This window comes from Protopterus annectens, chromosome 4.part0, assembly GCF_019279795.1.
Source record: "Protopterus annectens isolate FY-2018-M chromosome 4.part0, PAN1.0, whole genome shotgun sequence".
Classification (NCBI taxonomy): Eukaryota; Metazoa; Chordata; order Ceratodontiformes; family Protopteridae; genus Protopterus; species Protopterus annectens.
Window position 1 is genome coordinate 521375977 of NC_056733.1, and position 22460 is coordinate 521398436.

General features: G+C 38.6%; 1 long non-coding RNA gene across 1 annotated transcript in view; it reads left to right on the forward strand.

Annotated features, from left to right (window-relative positions):
• The window catches only part of LOC122800129, a 61054-nt gene that overhangs the window by 18762 nt on the left and 19832 nt on the right, over positions 1-22460 (forward strand). The window contains exon 2 of the long non-coding RNA XR_006364537.1: positions 12697-12823. This is a non-coding gene — a long non-coding RNA (uncharacterized LOC122800129). The remainder of the gene's footprint in view (positions 1-12696; positions 12824-22460) is intronic.

Consider the following 22460-nt stretch of genomic DNA (forward strand, 5'->3'; position numbering starts at 1 on the left):
CACACTTTCCAAAGCCAAGAACACAGCATCCATGGGACCAGACAACATCACAGGCTGCATTCTACATGAACTACAGAATGAACTGGCACCCCACCTAAGTACCATGTTCAATCATAGCCTCACCTCAGGCTTTTTGCCCACTGAATGGTGCACAGCGACGGTTATCCCACTCCACAAGGGGGGAGCCACCACAGACCCTGGGAACTACAGCCTCATTAGCCTGATGAGCCTGGTCTGCAAGGCCATGGAACGTATCATCATGGAACTTATAAACAAAGACATTGGTAATCTCCAAACTCTGGACCCCACCCAGTTCAGGTTTGTAAAAGGCAGATCATGTCTCCTAAACCTGATAGACTTCTTTGAAGCAGTCACCAAAGCCATAGATAAGGGTAAGTTGGTTTACACAGCCAATCTAGATCTTGCCAAGGCTTTCAACACCATTCCCCACTCTGGATTTATAGATAAACTCACTAAACTAGGTATAAATCCCTATGTCACAAGATGGGTTGCCAACTGGCTCACTGACAGAACCCACACTGTGAAAGTAGCAGACTCCAAATCCGACTTCAGACCAGTGACAAGTGGAGTACCACAGGGTTTAGTCCTGGGTCCTCTCCTGTTTGGTATCTACTTCTCTGAAGTACAGGCTAACACAGAAGGTCTTTGGCTAATGAAGTACGCAGATGACTGCAAACTAGGAGCCATAATTGAAACTCCTAAAGATGTAGACATCCTACAAAAGGGCCTCAGTGAGACAGATGCCTGGTGTCAAAGCCATGGCCTCAAGCTCAATGCCAAAAAGTGCATTGTCATCCCCTTTGGTAAAAACTCTGTACCCATGAACTACAACATAGGCGGTAGTATACTTAACACCATAAGTGTGATAAGAAACCTTGGGACACAGGTGGACAGTAGTCTCTCCTTTGATAATCACATCGCCACAGTAGTCAGGAAATCCTTCTACGTGGCACACCTCATCACAAAAGGTTTCTCATCCAGAAAAAAAGAGGTCATTGTTCCCCTCTACTCATCACTCATTAGACCCATTATAGCGTACAAAGCCCCTTTTGGTATGTACCTCACAAGACATCTACAACAACTGGAAAGGCCGCAGAAATACCTCACAAAGAGGATTACCGGCCTCAAACAGATGCCCTATGCAGAACGTCTCAAAAAACTCCAGCTTTACTCCGTCGCATATCGCCTACTCAGAGGTGATCTCTGCCTAACATACAAAGCTATGTCAAACCCAGAGCTGTTGGACATGCTTCACTTAAAGAAGTCCCAATCCCCTCTGGGCTACACGCTCTAGGGACCTAAACCTTGTCACCACAATAAATAGAACATGCCAGAGAGACAGATTCCTGTCACAGAGACTTCCCATACTCTGGAATAAAATACCTATCTATATCAAACAAAGCTCCTCATTAGTACTCTTCAAGAAAAATCTTGATGATTGGATGGGAAATAGGAACTTCACCCCGGGGATCACTTCTATGGCTTTGCTCGACAGTGGCACAGGAAAATAATTTTGTTGGGTGGCAAAAGCCAGGATACCTTTTTGGCTGGGCTTGTATAGGTCCTAGGGCTGATAGCATAGTACCTACCTATGAACCTATGAACCTGTGAACAGCAGTTAAATAATTTTGAAATAGTCATTTCAAGCAAATATAGTTTCCACTCATGCTTTGTCAGCTCAATTGATTTTAGTTGCATCATTTGCGCATGGGTTATTAACATATCTTTTTCTATTTTTGATTTGTTGATATGGCTAAAGCTTTTGAAATTCTTCTGCATTTCAAAATAATTGAGAAATTAAAATCTCTAGGGGTTAATCCTTACATAATGTCTTGGCTACTTGATGGCTGGCTGATAGAAGTCAGAGGATTTTAGTGCTGTGCCATCTGTCATGTGCAGCAGATTTGGCTCGGATCCATTCATGTTTGTCCCTGTTTTGTTTAATATTATATTCTCTTGTTCTTTGGGTGCTTCAGAAATTTGAATAGGAACATTTACAGATAGCAATAAATTTGTAATACTATGTGAAATCATTCTGCCATGTGAACTTCCCAGATGTTTCTTGATTTATTTTGGGGTTGGTGCTTATCTTCTAGACTTAAAAAGTAATTGTATGAAAACTGCTTGTGTTAGTCTGAGCTATTTTAATAACGTCAATAGAAGTTATTTTATCGAAGAAGATATTATTAGTCAAATAATTTTTTGTGGAGGTCTCCAACAGCATTTGGCTGTCTGCTGAGATCTTAGAAAAAGTTATTCTAGTATCCATTTTATTTTTAGAACTTCTATTTCTAGACACAGTGGATGTAATGATGCCAACATTTGTCTCTTTTATGTGTTTACTAGTGAATATATTAGTACATACTGCAGATTAAGGCTATGCAGCTAATTAAACTTGAATGCTTACAATGATTCTTCATGAGAATAAAAGGATTTTTTGATATGTCTTTAAAGACCAGTTAGTACATTTGAAATTACAGTCCGAAGTACAAGTATTGCAGAAGGAGCATGAGTATATTCTTTGTTGATTCAATGATTGATGTGTTGCAGCACCACAGGAGGTGTACAATCAATTACTGCAGGGTTGTATAGTTAAGAGTGTAAAGTGTGTGTGTGTATCTTTAAGAAACACGCGAGGCTGTATGTGCACGTACATAACCTGCACATGTGCACAACCTTAGTACCATTTTGAAGGAGCAGCTATGGAGTGAGCATGCATGATCATTGTCATTAATTGTGTATAAGTTACTTAACTTACAGTCTATAGTCAACAATAGTAATGTGTTTGTATATAATAAAGCTGCTTGAACAGAACCCACGAAGATTCGTTTATTTGTGTCCTAACACGAAAGCGACATGGTGTCAGAACTAGGATGGAAGAGAGAAGAATATTCCGAGCCATGAGATATAAAGACAATAGTGAAGGCAAAACCAAGAGAAAAGAGCACAAAAATAGGCAGAAAGAATCAAAGGTAATGAGAAATAAAACAAATTATTTACTCGACGTGAAAGACAATAAACGGGCATTACAAGGGCACAAACTGCAATATCAGGCAAGCAGAAAGGATGAAAAGTCTGTTAACTAAAGAAAATGTTGAAGATAAAAGTATTTGATGAAATGATTAACTGTAAAGCAAAACTAGCCTGTTTAAAGCAAAACAAGTATGTTTAAATTCGCAAAGTACAATTACTTTGAAAGTTATTGAGTTTTGGGCAACAGATGTTCAATTTATTTGCATTGTGCAATTGTTTAACATGTTTCTTACACTGATAAGAGGTGTTTTCTTGCAAAAGATGACATTACAAGAGTATTAAAGTGCTTGTGAGTTATTCAATCGCATCGTAAAGTTCTCAAATGTTTCTTAAAATGACGAATTTAACAAATGATGGTGCATGACTGTAGCATTTCTGCCTTTACTGGTAAAATTCCAAAAGTATAACAAATGATGATAAATGACTTTAGCATCTCTGCCTTTACTGATAAAATTCCGAAAGCAATGAAAAGTCTGAAAAGGTATTTTGCAAATTTCAGTAAAGTATCGAAAAGCCTGCAAAGTTTATTTCGCAAAACTCCAGTTATTCGAAAGTATTACAAGTTCATTCATTTGCATGATTCCGATAATTCCAATGAAAATATAAGTTCAGAACACGAAGTCCAATGAAAATATAAGTTCAGAGCATGAAGGGATTGGACAAGTTCTATTTATGCCACAAACGTCTGCATATGTGTATGTGAGTATGTTCATGATTATTCGCAAAACCCCTTTGCTGGTATGTATTAATATGGCAGACAGATTTTGAAAGCCCCTACCACTTGTCTTTGATCAGAATATTGCAGAGAACTGAAGAATATTTGAGTAATAGTAAGCTATTTTCATACAAGCAGCTTATGCAGATAGAGATGCATGCACCAGGGCATTCATTTTGCTAAACCTAGCAGGGTCAGAGGCCATAGAAAGAGAGCATTTGTTTGTGTATGCACCAGAAGTGTAATAAGGAGAAGGTGCAGACCGCCATATTGTTGTACAAGCTGACTCAAAGGAAGACCCCAAGTGTTTGAAGCACAGGTTTAGAGAAATGTGCAACCCCCAGACGAATGTTACGTTAGAGAGGCATTTGTTTTACACAAGATCAGAAACCAGGGGAAACACTTGCAGCTTATATAAATGACTTGAGAAACAGAGCTAAGACGTGTTGGTTTAGTGATCTAAAGGATGAGCTGATAAAGGACAGGCTTGTATGTGGTATTAATAGTGCTGCTGTGAGAAAGATTTTACTTTGTGACAATGATTTAATGTTGAGCAAAGCCACAGAGATTTGTCAAATCCATGAGGTGACAGAAAAACATGCAAGTATGCTTGCAAATGACAAAAGCATGGCTTCGGTTGGCTCCAGAGCACATGTAGACAGTATGCAGCACGTGACAAACAAGAATAGGCCTAAGTACGTGGCAGCTACAGGATTTCCAAAGAAGCCATGAGGTTTTTTTAGAAAGTTCCAGGAAAAGTGCAAGTTTCAGCGCCAGCTCAGTGCAAGACAGATGTGAATCAGCAAAACCCAAATCTAGCTTTATTGTTAACTGTCGTAATTGTGGTGCAAATCATGAATCTAAAATACAGAAGGGCTTAGCATTTGGTCAGCAATGTCACAAGTTTCAAAAATGGAGCCATTTCCTAAAGTTTTGTAAGTCAAGTAAGCCTCACGTAGTTGTAAAGAAAGGTTGCACAAAAAAGCAAGTTGAACAAGTAGAGCTGAAACAGTCAGCTTTCTGTGTAGATCTTGTATCAGTGCTTGGTGAAAGAGTTGATGCAGTAAACGTATTAACAAGAAGTGAAGTGTTTTGTACAGTCCGGATTAATGGAAAATCCACAGAGCTCAAAGTAGACACTGGGTCAAAGTGTAATGTTATATCAGCAGACACATTTGCAAAAGTGAGAATTACCGAACAACTCAATGTAACCAGTAGTGCGAGACTTATTGCTTATGGAGGTGAAGAAATTCAAACCGAAGGTTCAGTGATACTTTCATGTTATTTGGCTGAGAACTATTACAACTTGTTATTCTGCATAGTGCGAAGACCAGTGCAATCTTTATTGGGTCTCAAAAATCGTTTAAGAATGAATCTGCTGTCTTTTGCTAAAGAAGTATATCATGTGAGTGCAGTTACAAGTTCCAATTTCTCCTAAGTCATTTTTTCAGAGTGTGCTGATGTTTTTGATGACAAATTGAGTAAACTTCCAGTTGTATGTTCCATGAAGTTAGACCCAGAGATCACTCCAATAGCCAGACCAGCAAGAAGAGTTCCAGTAGCAATGCAAGATAAAGTAAAAACTCAGCTGGATAAAAAGGTGCAGCAAGGTGTGATTTGCCCAGTCACAGAACCAACTGAATGGTTATTGTCCATGGTAACCACTCACAAGAAAGGCTCAGATGAAATCAGAATATGCATTGACCCAAGAGATTTGAACAAAGCATTAAAAAGACTGTATCATCCAATGCATACAGTTGAAGAAGTTGCAGCTTTAATACCAAATGCCACTGTGTTTTCTGTTTTGGATGCAAAGAGTTCATTTTGGCAAGTGATGCTTGATCACAAATCCTCATTTCTAACTACTTTTGGTACTCTGGCAGCTACAGATTCCTAAGGATGCCATTTGGAATAAATTCTGCAAGTGAAGTTTTTCAGCATGCAATGGAGCAAATTTTTGGGGGTTATCCTTGTGGCATAATAGTAGACGATCTGTTGGTTGGAGGCAATGGTGAAGCCAAGCATGACAGAAACCTCAAGAAAGTTATGGACAGAGCACGTGAAGTGAACTTAAAGCTCAATCCTGGAAATTTAGACTTCCAGAAGTTACGTACGCAGGTCATTTGTTTACAAGTACTGGCTTGAGACCAGACCCAACCAAACAAGCAGCTATTCTAGAAATATCAGTGCCAGAGAATGTTCAAAGTTTACAGTGTTTTATGGGCACAATCAACTATTTAGGCAAGTTTATATCAGACTTCAGTGAGTTAACAGCATTTTTAAGAGAGCTAACATGCACAAATGTTGCATGGTCACGGTTGGAACATCATCAGAAGGCATTTGAAGACCTTAAGCAGAAAATTGCCACACCACCTACGTTAAGATACTTTTATGTGAACAAACCAGTTATCCTTTCCTGTGATGCTTCAAAATTTGGCCTAGGCACAGTTATACTTCAAGACGGCAGACCAGTAGCCTATGCATCTAGATTACTAACCCAAACTGAGATGCAGTATGCTGAACCTGAGACAGAGATTTTGGCTATAGTATTTGCATGCTCCAAGTTTCATGATTATATTTATGGTTGAACTAGTCAGATTGAGACTGATCAACAACATCTAGTTACTATTCTAAAGAAGCCTATGGATTCTGCTCCAGGGAGATTGCAAAGAATGATGCTCAAATTGCAAAAGTACAATTTCAGATTGGTCTACACTAAAGGTAAGTTGCTTTATCTGGCTGATACTTTATCCAGATCTCCTAGAAATACAACAGAACAGCTTGATGCAGAAACTTTTGACTTTGATGTGATGTCAGTGCATAATTTTTCCACCACTATACTTGATGAGTTTAGAGATCGCACCCAAACTGATGCAGTTTCACAGAAGCACGATCATTATATTAATGCCAGATGGCCGACAAAGCAATCTAGTGTATCACCTGAGGTGCAAGAGTGTTTTCCTTACAGAGATGAATTGGTGATGGAAGATGGCATTATTTTAAAAGGCCCTAAAATTGTTGTTCCTGCTTCCTTACAACAAGAATATATTCAGATTTTGCTTCGTGATCATCCAGGATCCACATCTACTAAGAGAAGAGCAAGAGAATTGGTATTTTGGCCTTCATTATCAAAAGATATTGATAGAGTTCTTTCTTCTTGTTCAATATGCAATAGTACTATACTGCATTTGCAAAGAGAACCAATTCAGCTAAATCCAGTTCTTGAACTACCTTGGTCTACTGTAGCAAATAATATCTTTGAGTGGAGCAATCAACACTATTTAGTTCTGGTAGACTCTTATTCGAATTGGTTTGAGATTGATCTAGTACCAACCTCAACCTCAACTACTATTATTACTAAGTTAAAACGTCATTTCTCACTTCATGGTAGTCCGCACAAACTATTTTCTGACAATGGTACTCAATTCACTAGCCAGTTTTTTAAGAAATTTGCAAAAGATTGGGACTTTGTACATGTCACTAGTAGTCCTGAATGTCCTCAGTCCAATGGTCTAGCTGAACGAGCAGTACAGAGTGCGAAGCAGTTACTTTAAAGGTCAAAGCATGACAATATTAATGTATTCTTGAATCTACTTAATCTCACAAACATACCCAATAATGATATTCTTGGCTCACATGCTCAAAGACTACTTTCCAGGCAAACGAGAACTATGCTACCTATTTCTTCAAGTTTGTTGCAGCCTAAACCTAAGAATAATGCAACCATCAAGCCTCAATTATTTAAGAAGCGTAATAACCAGAAATCTTGTTATGACAGATCAAGCAGATTACTTTGTTCATTGAGGGAAGGAGAGATGGTACGAATCCAGACAACAAAAGGGTTTGATCGAATAGGACAGATTACAGGCATCTGTGCAGAGCAGAGATCTTACTTGGTAAATTTCAAAGGAGTGAAGTATATGAGGATTCGCAAACATCTTCTTCCTGTACCAGAACCATCATCATCATTGCAATCACAACATTGTATCTGTGATGCAAACTCTAAATCAAAGAATGAGTCAGACACTGTTTCCAGACCAGAATGTGTTCAAAAGTCTGATTCTGTTCCAGAAAGTGATTTGAACATTCCAAAAGTCAACCATTTTGCAGAAACTATCCCAGTTGCTAAATCTAATTCCCAGTTTTATGTCACTTGATATGGACGAGTGTCTAAACCAAGTGTGAAATATGCAGCAACATGGACTTGATTGTACATACCTATATGTTTAACATTGTATAATGCATGTCTATAGATTACCTCTGATTTCTGCATGCCAGACAGTCTCATAATAATTGTAAGGTCTACTTCTCAAAGAGGGAGGATGCAGATCAGAATGTAAAGTGTGTGTGCTTGTATCTTTAAGAAGCATGCAAGGCTGTACGCGCACAACCTTAGTGCCATTTTGAAGGAGCAGCTAGGGAGTGAGCAAGCATGATCATAGTCAATTGTATATAGGTTACATAGGTTACAATCTATAGTCAGCAATAGTAATGTGTTTGTATGTAATAAATATGGTTGAACAGACCCCACAAAGATTCATTTATTCATGTCCTAACACGAAAGCAACAGTTGCATGGTTTGACATTGTTGTTTCACATCACTGAGGATGATTTCATAGTTACACTGATTCATAAGGACAAGCTAGATTTGGTTAGCAACCTATCTTTCAAGCCCAGTGTTATGTCTAAAATGACTTTGAATCAGCAGTTTCATTTGCCTCCATTTCATGTCATCCCCAGCATTTCAGTGATCAGCTGCTGAGCAGATGAATATAAAGAGACAGCTCAAGCTTTGCTTTGATAGGACTGGAGACTGGAGCAGACTGGGTAAGCTGTATGTTTCATCTGCTGCGAATGAGCTGGCTATTCTTTGAAGAAGAAGCAGGGAAGCAGACTCTTTCTAAATATTTGGTAGACTGTATTTTCTTTTTATTATGATGAAGTCTGTAAACCTTTTCAGGGTCCTGATAGTGCTTATTCGACCCAAGGTGTGTATGCTTCTGCAGCCTTCTTCATGGTTAGCTTCAGTGAAAGACATGTGAAATGCAGGAGCTTAGTTGTCAGAACATTTTTGCTAGACATTAAAAGCTAGATTGCCAGTTTAAGGCTAGGAAAGGCTTTGCCAGGGGAGTCCTTCAGGACATGTTGATGGGGTCGCCCCATCCACACTTGTATATCCTAGTATCCTACCCAAATGGGAGGACTTGGAGAGACAGGAATAGGGGAAGTAATACAGTATACTTACTCGTGGTACAGTGCACTTACTCGTGGTACAGTACACTTACTCATGGTACATAACATAACAATAGATACTGAACCTCATTCTTGGCTCTGCAAATGTTCTTACACTCTGTACATCATACTTCAGTTTGTTCACTTGTTCAGAGTTGTTCATTCCTGTCTTAGAGTTGTGTCACATGCTATTTGTGGAAGTTGCAGTATAGATGCATTCTATGTGTATGTTTCAGGATGGGGACTGACATTGTATTGTTTATGATTTTGAGAGAGGTAATGTCCCCATGCTCATAATCTAGTGGAGAGTGACATCTATGGTACATTGCTGAGGGGTATAGTGTTTTCTGTCTGACAGATAGTCAGAGTTCTGGCTGCCAGGCTTGTGTTTGATACACTGATGACCAACTCCTGTATGAGTGATCATTAGTGTGTGAATACAAGAATTTTCCCTATAAAATGGAGGCTGTGGTGTCCTAGGGATTTCTCCTTTTGCCAAAGTTGTAAAACCTCACTGTAGATGTGTGGGTGTGTGTGTGTGTGTGTGTGTGTGTGTGTGTGTGTGTGTGTGTGTGTGTGTGTGTGTGTGTGTGTGTGTGTGTGTGTGTGGCAATGTCTTGTCATGAAGTCTTCTGGGCTATCTTAGAGGCCCTAGATCTGAGGACATGCTCCCCTTCAGCTAGTTGTTAGAGCCAGACAATGTGCTTAACACACAGAAAGATGTGATTCTATTTCTGAAGGACTCTGGAATCAGAACAGTGCACCATGCAAGTGATGTTATTGAAATGTGAAGACCTGGAGATGCAGTAATGGCATTCATAGGTTCTTGCTAAGCTTGTACCTGTAAGAGACCATTGAGAAGATTAGCTACATCACCAGATACTGGTGTGAGACTAATAATGTCCCCTATTAAGTAGACTTTCTCCACATATCCCCAGTGAAAATTTGCAGATACCCATCTGGTCATTCAGACTGATTTTAAAGGTTGCAAGGGAGATATGTTGCTTGATAGGTAAGAGCAGACTATTCCAGAAACAGGATATATGTTGGCTTAGATATCTGCCATGTCATCTGGTGTTGTGTTAAGTATCTGTCACACCATATGGTGTTCAAGATGGGGCAGTATAGGAGTTCAAAGAGTGCTGGATCATTCACAGCACAGAATGCTAAGCAGAGATCACCCCCTCGGTAGTCTGTATGACACTGATTGCAGGGTCAGAGCTTTTAGTCTATCATAGTAGCTAAGGGTTCTGAAACCTGAAATGATTTTGGTAAGGAAACACTGAGGTCTTTCAAGCCAGTTTGGATACTTAGTGAGGTAGGTGCCTAAGTGTGCATTATATTCAATGATGGGCCTAATAAGGAATTAATAAAGTGGGACTGTATTTTCTCTGGACCTCTTAGAGATACTACAAAGGATAAGTTGTGCAATGTGGAATATTGTTTTCTAACCACCACAGAGTCATGATGGTCAAGTCTCTTATGACTATGTCAAATCTAAGTGGAATGTTATCTATGTGGTATGCAGTAGTGATTCTAGGTTTATCAAAGGAAATTATGCTGCATTTATTAGTGTTGACGGCAAGTCTGTGATAAATGCAACAAGCATTTGTTTTGTCCAGTCTTTGCTAGAAAACTTGAGTATCAGAATGGGATTTGATAACCAGTCCCAGTTTATGGCCATCAGCAAACTTTGTTAGGTATAATCCCTTGATATTAGCTTTTATGTCAAAGAAATATAAACTAAAGAGGAGAGAACCCAGGACAGAGCCCTGTGGGACACCACTGGTGACATTTTTCTGTTTAGAGTAAATACTCATTAACTTAACAGTATGATTTCGGTCAGACAACCAGTCCACAATCCAGCGAACTATGTATGGGTTAATGCTGCATTGGAGGAGTTCATTAATAATCCCAGCATGGGGTGATTGTGTCAAAGGCCTTGCAAGATCCATATAAGCAGTGTGGACTGAGGGAGCATGATCTGCCTTTTACAAAGCCAAACTGGTGTGTATCCAGGGATATAAGGTAGTTTATGTCAATGTTTATTAGTTCTGCTATAATACTGTCCAAAGCATTGCAAATAATAGTAGTAAGACTAAAAGACCTGCAATTCCCATGGTCAAGAGAGTGACCACATTTATGCAAGTGCTCCATTATTGCCATTCTCCACAACTCAAGGACATAAACTGTGAAGAGACTCAGCTTGAAAAGCTGATGGAGGGGTTTTGCTAGTTGTGACTTTACACTTCTCAGCAGACACTCAGGGATATTGTCAGGACCTGTGGAAGTAGTGTTTAATTTTGGAAGGTGCCAAAAGGACTTTGTCCAAATTGATCTTAGGAGGGATAGGTGTGAGAAGAAATGGAGGAGATGAGGAAGGTAGCTGGAATGAAGTTGGAAGAGAATTTGTTAGCAAGAATATTAATAATGACCTGGGGGTCAGAGAAGGAGGTGCCACTGGAGATGCATTCCATACAGAATTGTAGGTTATTTTTGAACTTGTCACTATAGCTGAAGAAGGTCTTATAGATGTCTTTGGAATTGCAATCCTAAATGAATAGTTTACCTTATGTTTCATAATGGTAAGTTTGAGAGAATTATCAGTTTTAAATCTTTTTATAATGATGAAATGGACATCTTTTTGTGATAGCTTTTTCTCATTGTAGAGTTTATTTGTGTGGTAGTTCCCCCAGATGGGCTTAGTTCTAAATTTTGCATATGCTTACGCTGGATTGGTACAGATGCCTCAATGCATCTATCCAAGAGAGAGTAAAATTCAGAATGGTAGGCAGCAGCCTCAGTTACAGGATTTGCTGGGGAGCTGTATTGTGATTTCCAATAAGATCAGTAAATAGTTAGGAACTGGTTTTGGAGTAGTCCCTGAATGTAAAGAAGTTATTAGGGGCCACAAATTAGGTTTTCATAATGAAGATCACAGAAAGATGGTCAGATTTGACTAGGGAGGAGATAAGTGGAGTGATCCAATTAGAAGAAATATTTTCAAGAAAACGATCAATAAAATTAATACCTCTGGTGTGTAGGGGGGCAACTTGGTCATGTGTTTTTGCATTACAAAGTCCAAATATCTGTTGGCATATTTGTGGTTGGTAGTAAACATTTTCCACTTTATGTGCAGATAGTTCGTCATTTGGTTCGACTGTTAACATTTCTAACTGGTCAAATGCAATTATCATGGTAAGTATCTCACAATTATACTTTATCACTGACTGTAACCAAACTTTGTTTTGCTTCCACTTGGCAGGCTTCAGGTGTTAGTAATTTATAACTGGCAGTCAATGGGCTGTTATGATTTTCATACATGAGGGTGCAATAGTGGAGAGAGTTATCATTATCTCTGAAAAAATGTACTCTGTTTACCAAGGCGGAGGAAAAGATATATTAACAATGCATGATCCCTAGGATACAGATGCAAATGTTATAAAGGAATCAGGTTCATCAGTGCTTACAACTGAAGTGCATTCTGCTTCCACGCCATTTAGTCTGGGGATCATATTTATTACTGACGGTTTCTAAGATGAACTGTTTCTTCACACTAGGGTACAGAGAAGAGTACATTCATAACTCATAAAAATGGCAGAGAACTGATGGCTGCAACTATTATCACAGCATACTTGTTTTGAAAAGCTTGTTAAAAATTATAGTAGTAGTAAGTCTTAAAAAATGTTTTTCAGGTACCAGAAACCTTTGAAGATGTTGCAGTTGACTTTTCAAGTGAGGAGTGGAAGTTGTTGAGCAAAGGGGAGAAACGGCTACATCGCGAGGTGATGGTACAGAACTATGAGCACATGCTGTCAGTAGGTAAGGAGGATGATCTGAGGAAGGCATTGGTGTAGAACATTGTTACATGGTACCAGTAAGTAAGAAGGCTGGTCCCAATCGACCACTGGAAGGTAATGGTGCAGACCTATGTTTACATGGTGTGAGTAGGTAAGGTGGTGATAGTGCAGCGCTCAAGAATGCCACCTTTTCAGATGCACAAAATTTGGGTATTTCTCACTGAAACAAGATTTTGCAAGGCAGTATAATCCATAACCAATGAACAATATTTACTTTGATTGTATTACTAAAATAAAGACAAATCAATGTAGAGTTTTGGTTGCTTGTTTTATTATATACTGTATTACAATATTTCAGATATATATCCATATGATTTTCTGCAATATTTACAGTAGAGTCAAAAATAGTTTTTCTCCTAAAATTTCAGTACATTTGCCATTTTTCATGTTGTTTTGCAGGACACAACTGTCCTAATCATGACTGTCCTGCAAAAAGAGGAATGGGTGGTAACTATAGCAGAGCTCTGAGTACATGGTGCCAATAAATATGGAAACTGGTCCCAGAGCTACACAGGGAGGTGATGGTATAGAAGTATGATCACATAGTGTTAGTAGGCATGGAGGACAGCATCAAGAGTTACACCAGGAGGTGATGAAGCAGAATTAAGAGCACAAGGTGTAAGTAGGGAAGGTGGATGGTCACGTAATTGCACCAGGAGGTGATGATGCATAACTATGCGCTAAAGCATTCATTAGGTAAAAAGAGAAGGTCCAAAAGCATCCAAGACGAAAGTAGGAACTCAACAGCAAAAGTTAATCTGTTTATTCAATAAACCAGATATCAAGTAAAAAATCCACATTAACGCTCTTAACAAACAAATTGCGTTTTCGTCTTTTCCAAGAATGACTTCATCAGATAATAGTCCAATTAATTAATTAAGTTCGTCTTTACCAAGAATGACTTCATCATTTTTTACTTGATATCTGGTTTATTGAATAAACAGATTAACTTTTGCTGTTGAGTTCCTACTTTCGTCTTGGATGCTTTTGGACATTTTTCTTGGTATGTTTTGGATTGTTTTTGACTTTTAAAAAGAGAAGGTCCCAGAGCTGCATGAGGAGGTGATGGTTTAGAATCAGGAGGTGATGGTGCATAACTATGCGCTAAAGCATTCATTAGGTAAAAAGAGAAGGTCCCAGAGCTGCATGAGGAGGTGATGGTTTAGAATGTGAACGCGTGTTGTGGTCCCAAAGCTACACAGGTATGTGGTCCTGGACAACTGTGATACACAGGGTCACACAATAAGGAGAGTGGTCCCACATCACACAAAGGGATGATGATACACAACTGTGAGCACATAGCGTCAATAGATAAGAAACATGTTCCCAGAGTTACAAAGGAAGGTAATGTTGCCAGGAGGTGAGTTGGAAATTCACTGTATTACACAGAAAGGTGACAGCATAGAACTACAATTTTACCATATATGGCCGTAACCCTCTGCACATGCCCACGTGATGCATTAGCAGCTGAGCTGGTAGGAGATATCAGGCCAAGGAAAACTGAGTGAAAAAAGTAATATGTTTTTCCTTTCATTTGTGTTCAGCTGCAATCAGTCTGTTTGGTCTCATAGCTTAGGAATGTGTGATTTTTACCTTTTTGAATGTAAAAGAACAGGGAATGTCTTTTGAAGTGTGCTACATCTGCAGACTTGGTGTATTTGTAACAAAAAAATATGAAAGACCAGGGAAATCTCTCTCTCTCACTTTTGTAATGTAAATGCTGTACTCTGTAAAGAGCTTAGTGGCTTGCATTTCATTAAGACACCAGGGTGCAGTCAAGGAAAGGAAGTAAACTTGGATATGTCTTAGAAATTCCTTTTGTAGGACTGATGCAACTAGCCTTTTGTTCCAGGCCAGCAGCAGGAAGACGATGTCATGTGATGAACATTGGGGGCTGGAGAAAAGCATTGTTTATAAAAGGATATGCTATGCTATGAGGTAGAATAAGATGCCATCTTTTTTCTGGTGGTCCCATCTGTCAGTACTAATTAGTAATATAATTAACTTATGACATTTAAGGACAGTATTTATGTAGTAAACTTCAGCTAGGGGGAACTTGGATGGGACATCTGTATTTTACAAGCTGCACACAATCAGTCATACCCTGCATGCACACCTACATGCAGTTTGGAGGATTGCCAGTTCATATATGGCGTATCTTTAGCATGTGACAGGAAAGTGAAACATTCAGCAAAAGCCCACACAGAGACTCAGAGGACATGTAGACTCCACACAGAAGGCAACATCTGTTAACTAGACTGAACTAGACTGATTAACCAATCAGTATGACTCAGCAGTGCCAGTCTCTGTGTCACTGAACCCCTTCATATAAATAATAGCATTATGTATATGTAAATCTAGTAGGTGTTTCTCAAAACATTTAATAGTGGGTTACCTGCTATAGCAAATAAGGGTACCAGATAAGGGACAATAGGGTCTTTATCCAACTGTATAGTAAATGGAGGTTTAACTTGCAATTACCTTTGCTGTTGCTGAATTACTGGCATTTAAGTAGTGTCATATTTGAAGGTTTTCATGTTAGAAGGCTTAGGATGTAGTGGAACCTCTATGAAGGATATATTTTGGCTGAGCTACTATGGTCTACACAACATGTTAGTCACTGTAGCTAGTTCATTAGCATTAAATCTATATACCCTTATTTGGTATTCACCTTCTTTAAGGTATAAAATACATATTTCTGATGTAGCATGTGACAGGAAAGTTGCATTGATTACTTAAATGCATCCTTAGCACAGTACTATGCATGCCATGAAATATTTGCATCAAAATGAAACTTATGTACACATTTAACAACATATCAATAAATTATTTTTGTTAGTCTTAACAATTATTTGTAACTCTGCAGTCTAATCTAGTTGATAAATTTAGACATTAACTGAAGTAAATCAGTTGTTTCTTAATTTTTGCCCATTAGTAGCTACACTGGTGGGAGATTAAGTGTCTGTAATGAGGTATTTTTGTGTTCCAAAACTGCAGGATGACCATCCATCCACATAATTTTTACTAAGACTGTTTCTCACTTGATTCTTCACTGTTCGGATACTTCTGTCCATTTGCCCACTAGACTGTAGACAGTATGAACTGGATGTTCTATGTATGGATTTCCATTCAAACATAGATCTCTCAATTCCTGACTAGTATGTTGTGGACCATGATCAGATATGAAAATATTCGAATTCTTCATCTTAGTTTTGACTTTAATGTACCAGTTACACTTGCACTTCTTGTATCCATTTGCTTATTTTAGGGAATATGGAATAATAGTCCACCGTATGGGATATACTCTTTTTCAATTAGAACAAATTTGTGCCCACTCTGACTCATAGATAATATAGCACTGGATTATGCTAGGATTTTTTTATGGTATGCTTTTTAGGTGGCACATTTTATTTGACTTGACATTCTGGCCAGTTCATCTCTTGCTCATTTTTTTCATAGTTTATTATTGCAGATGTGATTTATGGGTCCTTTCCAGCATTTGTTTATTTAGCCTTGGACAGTACTTTTTTGATTACATGAACAATGAGGCCTACATTTATAATAAATGAAGCTGGACTGCATGTTGTCCTGCTCCGATGAGCTGATTTGTACTGCAGTGTGATTTACTGATTTATAGTCATCATAGCCATATTCCCAAAAGGGCAGCACCTCATTACCCAGGAATTTGCAGGATTATGGCTTGTCCACTGTGCTTTGGAACAACTAAGAAACAGAGTACCTGTTACACTAAGAAGACAACAGACAGGTACTTATTTCTAGTCCAAGGACACACACACACATATGCACACATACTCAGGCTGACACAATAACCATTCATGTACAGGCACTCAGTCATGCACTCCCATTCGCACACAACATGATTTACTTACCTTGGCTGCCTGTAAAGGGTTAAGTGGTTCAGATTCATCCAACACAGGTTCCACCACTGATAAGCAAAATTATACAATTCTTCCTCTAAAACGTGCACGCTGATTGGCCAGCCCCACCAGCGTGCCCGTTGTAAATCCCTCAATATACTAACGGAAAAAGGTCCGGTCGCCCGGACTTTTTCCGTTAGTATAAAACACTGTCTCGCTATGTTAAAAGAGTTTAACATAGCAACACAGGTTTAAAAAAAGCAACGCAGATCTCCGTTGCTTTTTTTAAAGCTGTCTCGCTATGTTAAACTCCTTTAACATAGCGACATGTAAAGCAACGGAGATCTTGCGATCTCCGTTTTTTAAACCTGTTCGCTATGTTAAATGGGTTTAACATAGCGAGACAGCTTTAAAATAAGCAGCGGAGATCTCCGTTGCTTATTTTAAAGCTGTCTTGCTATGTTAAACCCATTTAACATAGCGAGACAGTAAAGCAACGGAGATCTTGCGTTCTCCGTTGCTTTTGCCCACAGCTCTGATGTACTGTGTAGGCATGCGCAGTACATCAGAACTGCCGCGGAATACCAGACAGCTGCAGAAGGGCAGCAAAGAGGCATTATACAATGCCATTATTTAAGAAAAGTAATTATTTCTTTTCTTAAATAATGTCATTGTATAATAGCAATAACCCACTTCTGGGTGTGGGTAATGCGATTAACCACGGTTGTCTTTGTTTGGTCCCTCGGGCTTCGCCCTTGGGACCAAACCACGCCAACCGTGGTTAAATCCCGCATTACCCACACCCAGGCGTGGGTTATTGCTATAGTATGCACCACAAAAAATATAGCACCCACTTCCATTCCCTGCCCAGCGCATGTATAGTTAGAGCATACATAAACCCTGTGCAATACTTCACAAGTTATGTATCTGTGCTGGAATGGTCATTTAGACAGACCCCTTCTATAGATACCACATCAGCATGTGGTACTTTTATCATTATTAACTAAAGTGCACAGTGACAGTTCTTGGCAGAAATGGGGAGGGGGTCTAGTCTTGTGAAATATGAAAGATTGCTTGCACTTACCTTGCATACTTCATAACTAACTGAAAACTAGCCAGAATTATTTTTTTAATGATGATTTGTGCCTTGAACACTTTTTAATTGTAAAATATTTTAGCAATTGAAATTCTAAGTTAATGTCAATACACCTTTGATTTTTTTTTCTTATTTTTAGTGCTTTTGATGTTTCAGAAGCATTTTTAGATTTTTACTTGTCAAGTATTTTTACTTTCAAAGTACCGGCAGTTTATTTTTGTATCTATGTTCAACAACCTGTGCATGTTTTTGAAAGCACTTGGCTTTGCTTTTACACATCTTTGAAAATTCCCTTTTTAGATTAGATTTTGCAGGAATTATTAAATGCTGAATAGTTCCTCTTTTCACTCATATACCCACATCTACTGCAACATTGAATTAAAAGTGTGCTTAGTCTCCATTGTGTATTTTAATTCTTTCAAGGTTCTTTGCTGTATGCATTCCTTTTCTTATGTTTACTTTGATATTTGACTCAGTTTTTTTTTCTTACAGTTAATTTTTTTCAGTGGTTCACTATTAATTTCACTTGATCTGCACACATCACACCTTTTTATAAGGTCAGATCTGGTTCTCTTATAATCCTACCCTTTTTTACCATTTTTGTTTCACAAATTATTTTGCTTATTATTGTGCAGTTTACCAACTTCCCATTTGATCTTGGTAACATAATTATCATTATACAATGACCACCCCATTAATATTCAAAAATGTGCATGCTGATTGGTCAGCATGCACGTTGTAAATCCAAGTTATAGTAATGGAAAAAGGCCCAGTCGCCCAGACTTTTTCCATTAATATAACTCTTACAGCAACACTGTCTTGCTATGTTAAACGAGTTTAACATAGCGAGACAGATTTAAAAAAAGCAATGGAGATTCTCCTTTGCTTTTTTAAAGCTGTCTCGCTATGTTAAACCCATTTAACATAGCGAGACAGTTTGCAAAAAGCAACGGAGATCTTACTTTCTCCATTGCTTTTTTCAAAACTGTCTCGCTATGTTAAATGGGTTTAACATAGCGAGACAGCTTTAAAATAAGCAACAGAGATTCTCCTTTGCTTTTTTTAAAGCTGTCTCGCTATGTTAAACCCATTTAACATAGCAAAACAGTTTGTAAAAAGCAACGGAGATCTTGCTTTCTCTGTTGCTTTTTTCAAAACTGTCTCGCTATGTTAAATGGGTTTAACATAGCGAGACAGCTTTAAAATAAGCAACGGAGATTCTCCGTTGCTTTTTTTTAAGCTGTCTCGCTATGTTAAACCCATTTAACATAGCGAAACAGTTTGTAAAAAGCAATGGAGATCTTGCTTTCTCCTTGCTTTTGCCCACAGCTCTGATGTACTATTTATTTCTTAAATAATGTCATTGTATAATAACAATAACCCACGCCTGGGTGTGGGTAATGCTGGATTTACCCATGGTTGGCTTTGTTTGGCCACTCGGGCTTCGCCCTCGTGACCAAACCACACCAACCGTGGGTAAATCCAGCATTACCCACACCCAGGCGTGGGTTATTGCTATAATAATCTCTGTAGAGCTTTGTGAAATTATAAAGAGCAAACATCTAGTAAGTATCAGTTTTTGGAGACTAGCAATAAATACAGACTTATTTAATACTTTAAGTGCTACTATTTTTGTTCCTTTTCTTTGAGAAAAGTAAATTGTTAAACACCTTTATGGCTTTTTCCTGGGCATTGTGAAGGAATATAGAATATTGAATCTTTTTATGCATTTTACCTAATTTGCTTATAGTGTAGAGTAAATTAAGGTTTTTGGATCCAGAGCTTTTATTTGTTAGTCATTTTTTGAAGCTCAAGAATTCTAGAAGCAGACAATTGAACCATATATCTAATAGGGATTCTACATCTGTAGACATAGAGTCATAGCTCAAGTCAGCAAGTATATTTCTTTACAATTAATTATTTTGCAGATATTTGTTTGGTGATACAATCTAGTTCACATCTGGCACCATGTTGCATTAGGTGCCTTCATAAATAGCACACATCTATAGGAGATGTCTAACATCTGTAAGGGTTATATTTAAACTGAATCTTTTCTATACCATGTTATCTATATTTTGCCTCACCTTAGTAATGCACGGTAACCCTAACCCTTCCTTTTCCCTTAACCCTAACCTAACACTTTACCTTAGAAAAACCCTTTCTGTAACAGTGACATTTCACAAGACATCTGAAGCATTCACTGCATCCATATAACACAGACACAGACACACACACAGACACACACACACACACACACACACACACACACACACACATATACACACGCACGCGCGCTCAAAACATTACATCTAAATTCTTACCTTACCCCTACTCTAACGTAACCCACAAAAACTTGCAAGTGTGCAAATACACACATGCACACACACTCTGTCTTAAACCCTACATATACTCAAAACCGCAAACAGTCACACACACTAAATCTATCCCCTTATCTGATCCCTACTGTAAACCTAATGCACACATACTCAAAAATGCAACCATCCCACAAACAATTACACTACCCTGCTTCACCAAATCACAGAACTTTGATAGTAAATTATAGCAGTGGCTCAATATATTCAGCATTTACAACAGACTTTAATACAGGTATGTCCTAATGATATGATTATAGTAATAGTGTAGTGCTGGTAGTGACTATTAGAGCATGAGTATAGGTATAGTGGGTGAGAAGAGCAGAAGAAGTGGTCACAAAAATGTATAAGTTGAAGTAAAGAGGAAGAGGATATTGGGTGATGAGAGAGAAAAGAGCATGTTGCTAAGATGTGAAGATGGAACTGGTAAGAGGAGAAGAAGGTTAGTGCAGAGTGAGAGTAGGAGAGGGAAGGTATTGCAAAGGTAAGTGGTATAGGTGCAGGGATGGTTGCTGAAACCTGAAGGGGATAAAGGGTGTAGGAAGTTAAATAGAGTAGGTAGAGTAGAAGAGGAAAATGTAGGCTAAAGCTTTGTTCGTTATGATAAGGTAGATAACGTAGGAATATACAATGTTGTCTTAAATTCCTCTAGTGATGTGAACATCCTCCAAGATGGATTTACCCAAACTAATGACTGGTGCCAGAAGCATGGCCTCAAAGTGAATGCCAAGAAATGCATCATTATCTCCTTTGGGGAAAATGTCATCCCCACTAATTATCACATTAATAACAATGTACTAAGCATGCAATCAGTTGTGAGGGACTTGGGTACCCAGGTTGATAGCAACCTGACTTTTGACCACCATGTTGCTTCTGTTGTACGGAAGGCTTTCTACATGGCCCACCTCATAAATAAGGGTATTTCATCTAGGAGCAAGGAGGTCATAACATCCTGTACTCCTTCCTTATCAGATCCATTATCGAGTACAGTGGCTCCTTCAGCATGTACCTTACCAAGCATATGCAGCAGCTGGAGAGGCCACAAGGGATCCTGACCAGGAAAATCCAGGGTGTCAAACACCTGTCCTATACAGATAGGCTAAAAGCCCTGTCCTTCTACTCAGTCTCATACAGACTGCTCAGAGGTGACCTGTGTCTAGCATACAAGGCCATTTCAGACCCAGCCTTGATGGAGTTGCTGCATATCCATAAGACAAACTCCACTCATGTAACCCACATGCTAGGCCTTAACCTGGTCTGTGGCATTAATAGAACTTGTTGGCAGGATAGATTTGTGTCCCAAAGACTCCGCCATCTGTGGAAGAGACTCCCTCTCCATGTCAAGCAGAGTGCCTCTCTAGCCCTCTTTAAGAGGAACATGGATGACTGGGATCCCACCTGTGTCCCTGTTGGACAGGGGAAACAGGTGCTGACTTTGAGAGAACATGGGCGAAATTCTTGGCTAGGCTTATAAGTGCAAATAGCCTAGTATCATCCTATGAACCTATGAACCTAACAGAGGTGGAGTTATGAAAATGGATATTAATCATGTTTATCAAAACAGTGCCATTAATTGCTTTTTTATGTGTTTTTTTAAAGGATTTTCTGAGTCTTATAGCAATGAAATAGATCTATGTCCTGAGGTGTTTTATTCCAACATTTGGTCCAGTTTTAGCATATACTGTTTCAGTGGAGGCTAAAGTGAAGGGTAATGTGCTAACGAGATTAATGCCAGTAGATCTGAGAGAGTAGGAAATGTTCCTGAATTGAAGACATTGTCTAAGTAAAGGACAGTAACATTCATTAATCATTTAAAGGTCAACATATTGAGTAGAAAGGCTACTGTGTCTTGTTGCCTTGTACTGAAAGCCAGATGTATTTTAAGGGTGATGCAGTGGTGTTCATAAAGGGGGGGCTTGAATAAGTCAAGTATAATATTTTATTTTCATTCTTCTGGAAAAGCTGTGTATTTCAAGGGAAGCATAAGATTTTGAATGGTAGGGGAGTAACACATTGATTGTTATAGCTCACACTGCTTTATTTGTTAGTAGCTTAGAGTTGTTTAATAACTTTCTGTGAATGAGTTTCTACAAAAGGGAGAAAGGAGAGAGTTTGATTTAGTAGAACACCTCACAATTTTTGTTGATTTTCATATGGGAGCTGTTGATGATAGGGGTCATAAATGTGTGGGAGATGTACTGTAGCAAGGCACCTGCTTGTCCCAGATATAATGTATGCAGATCTGTTAGTATT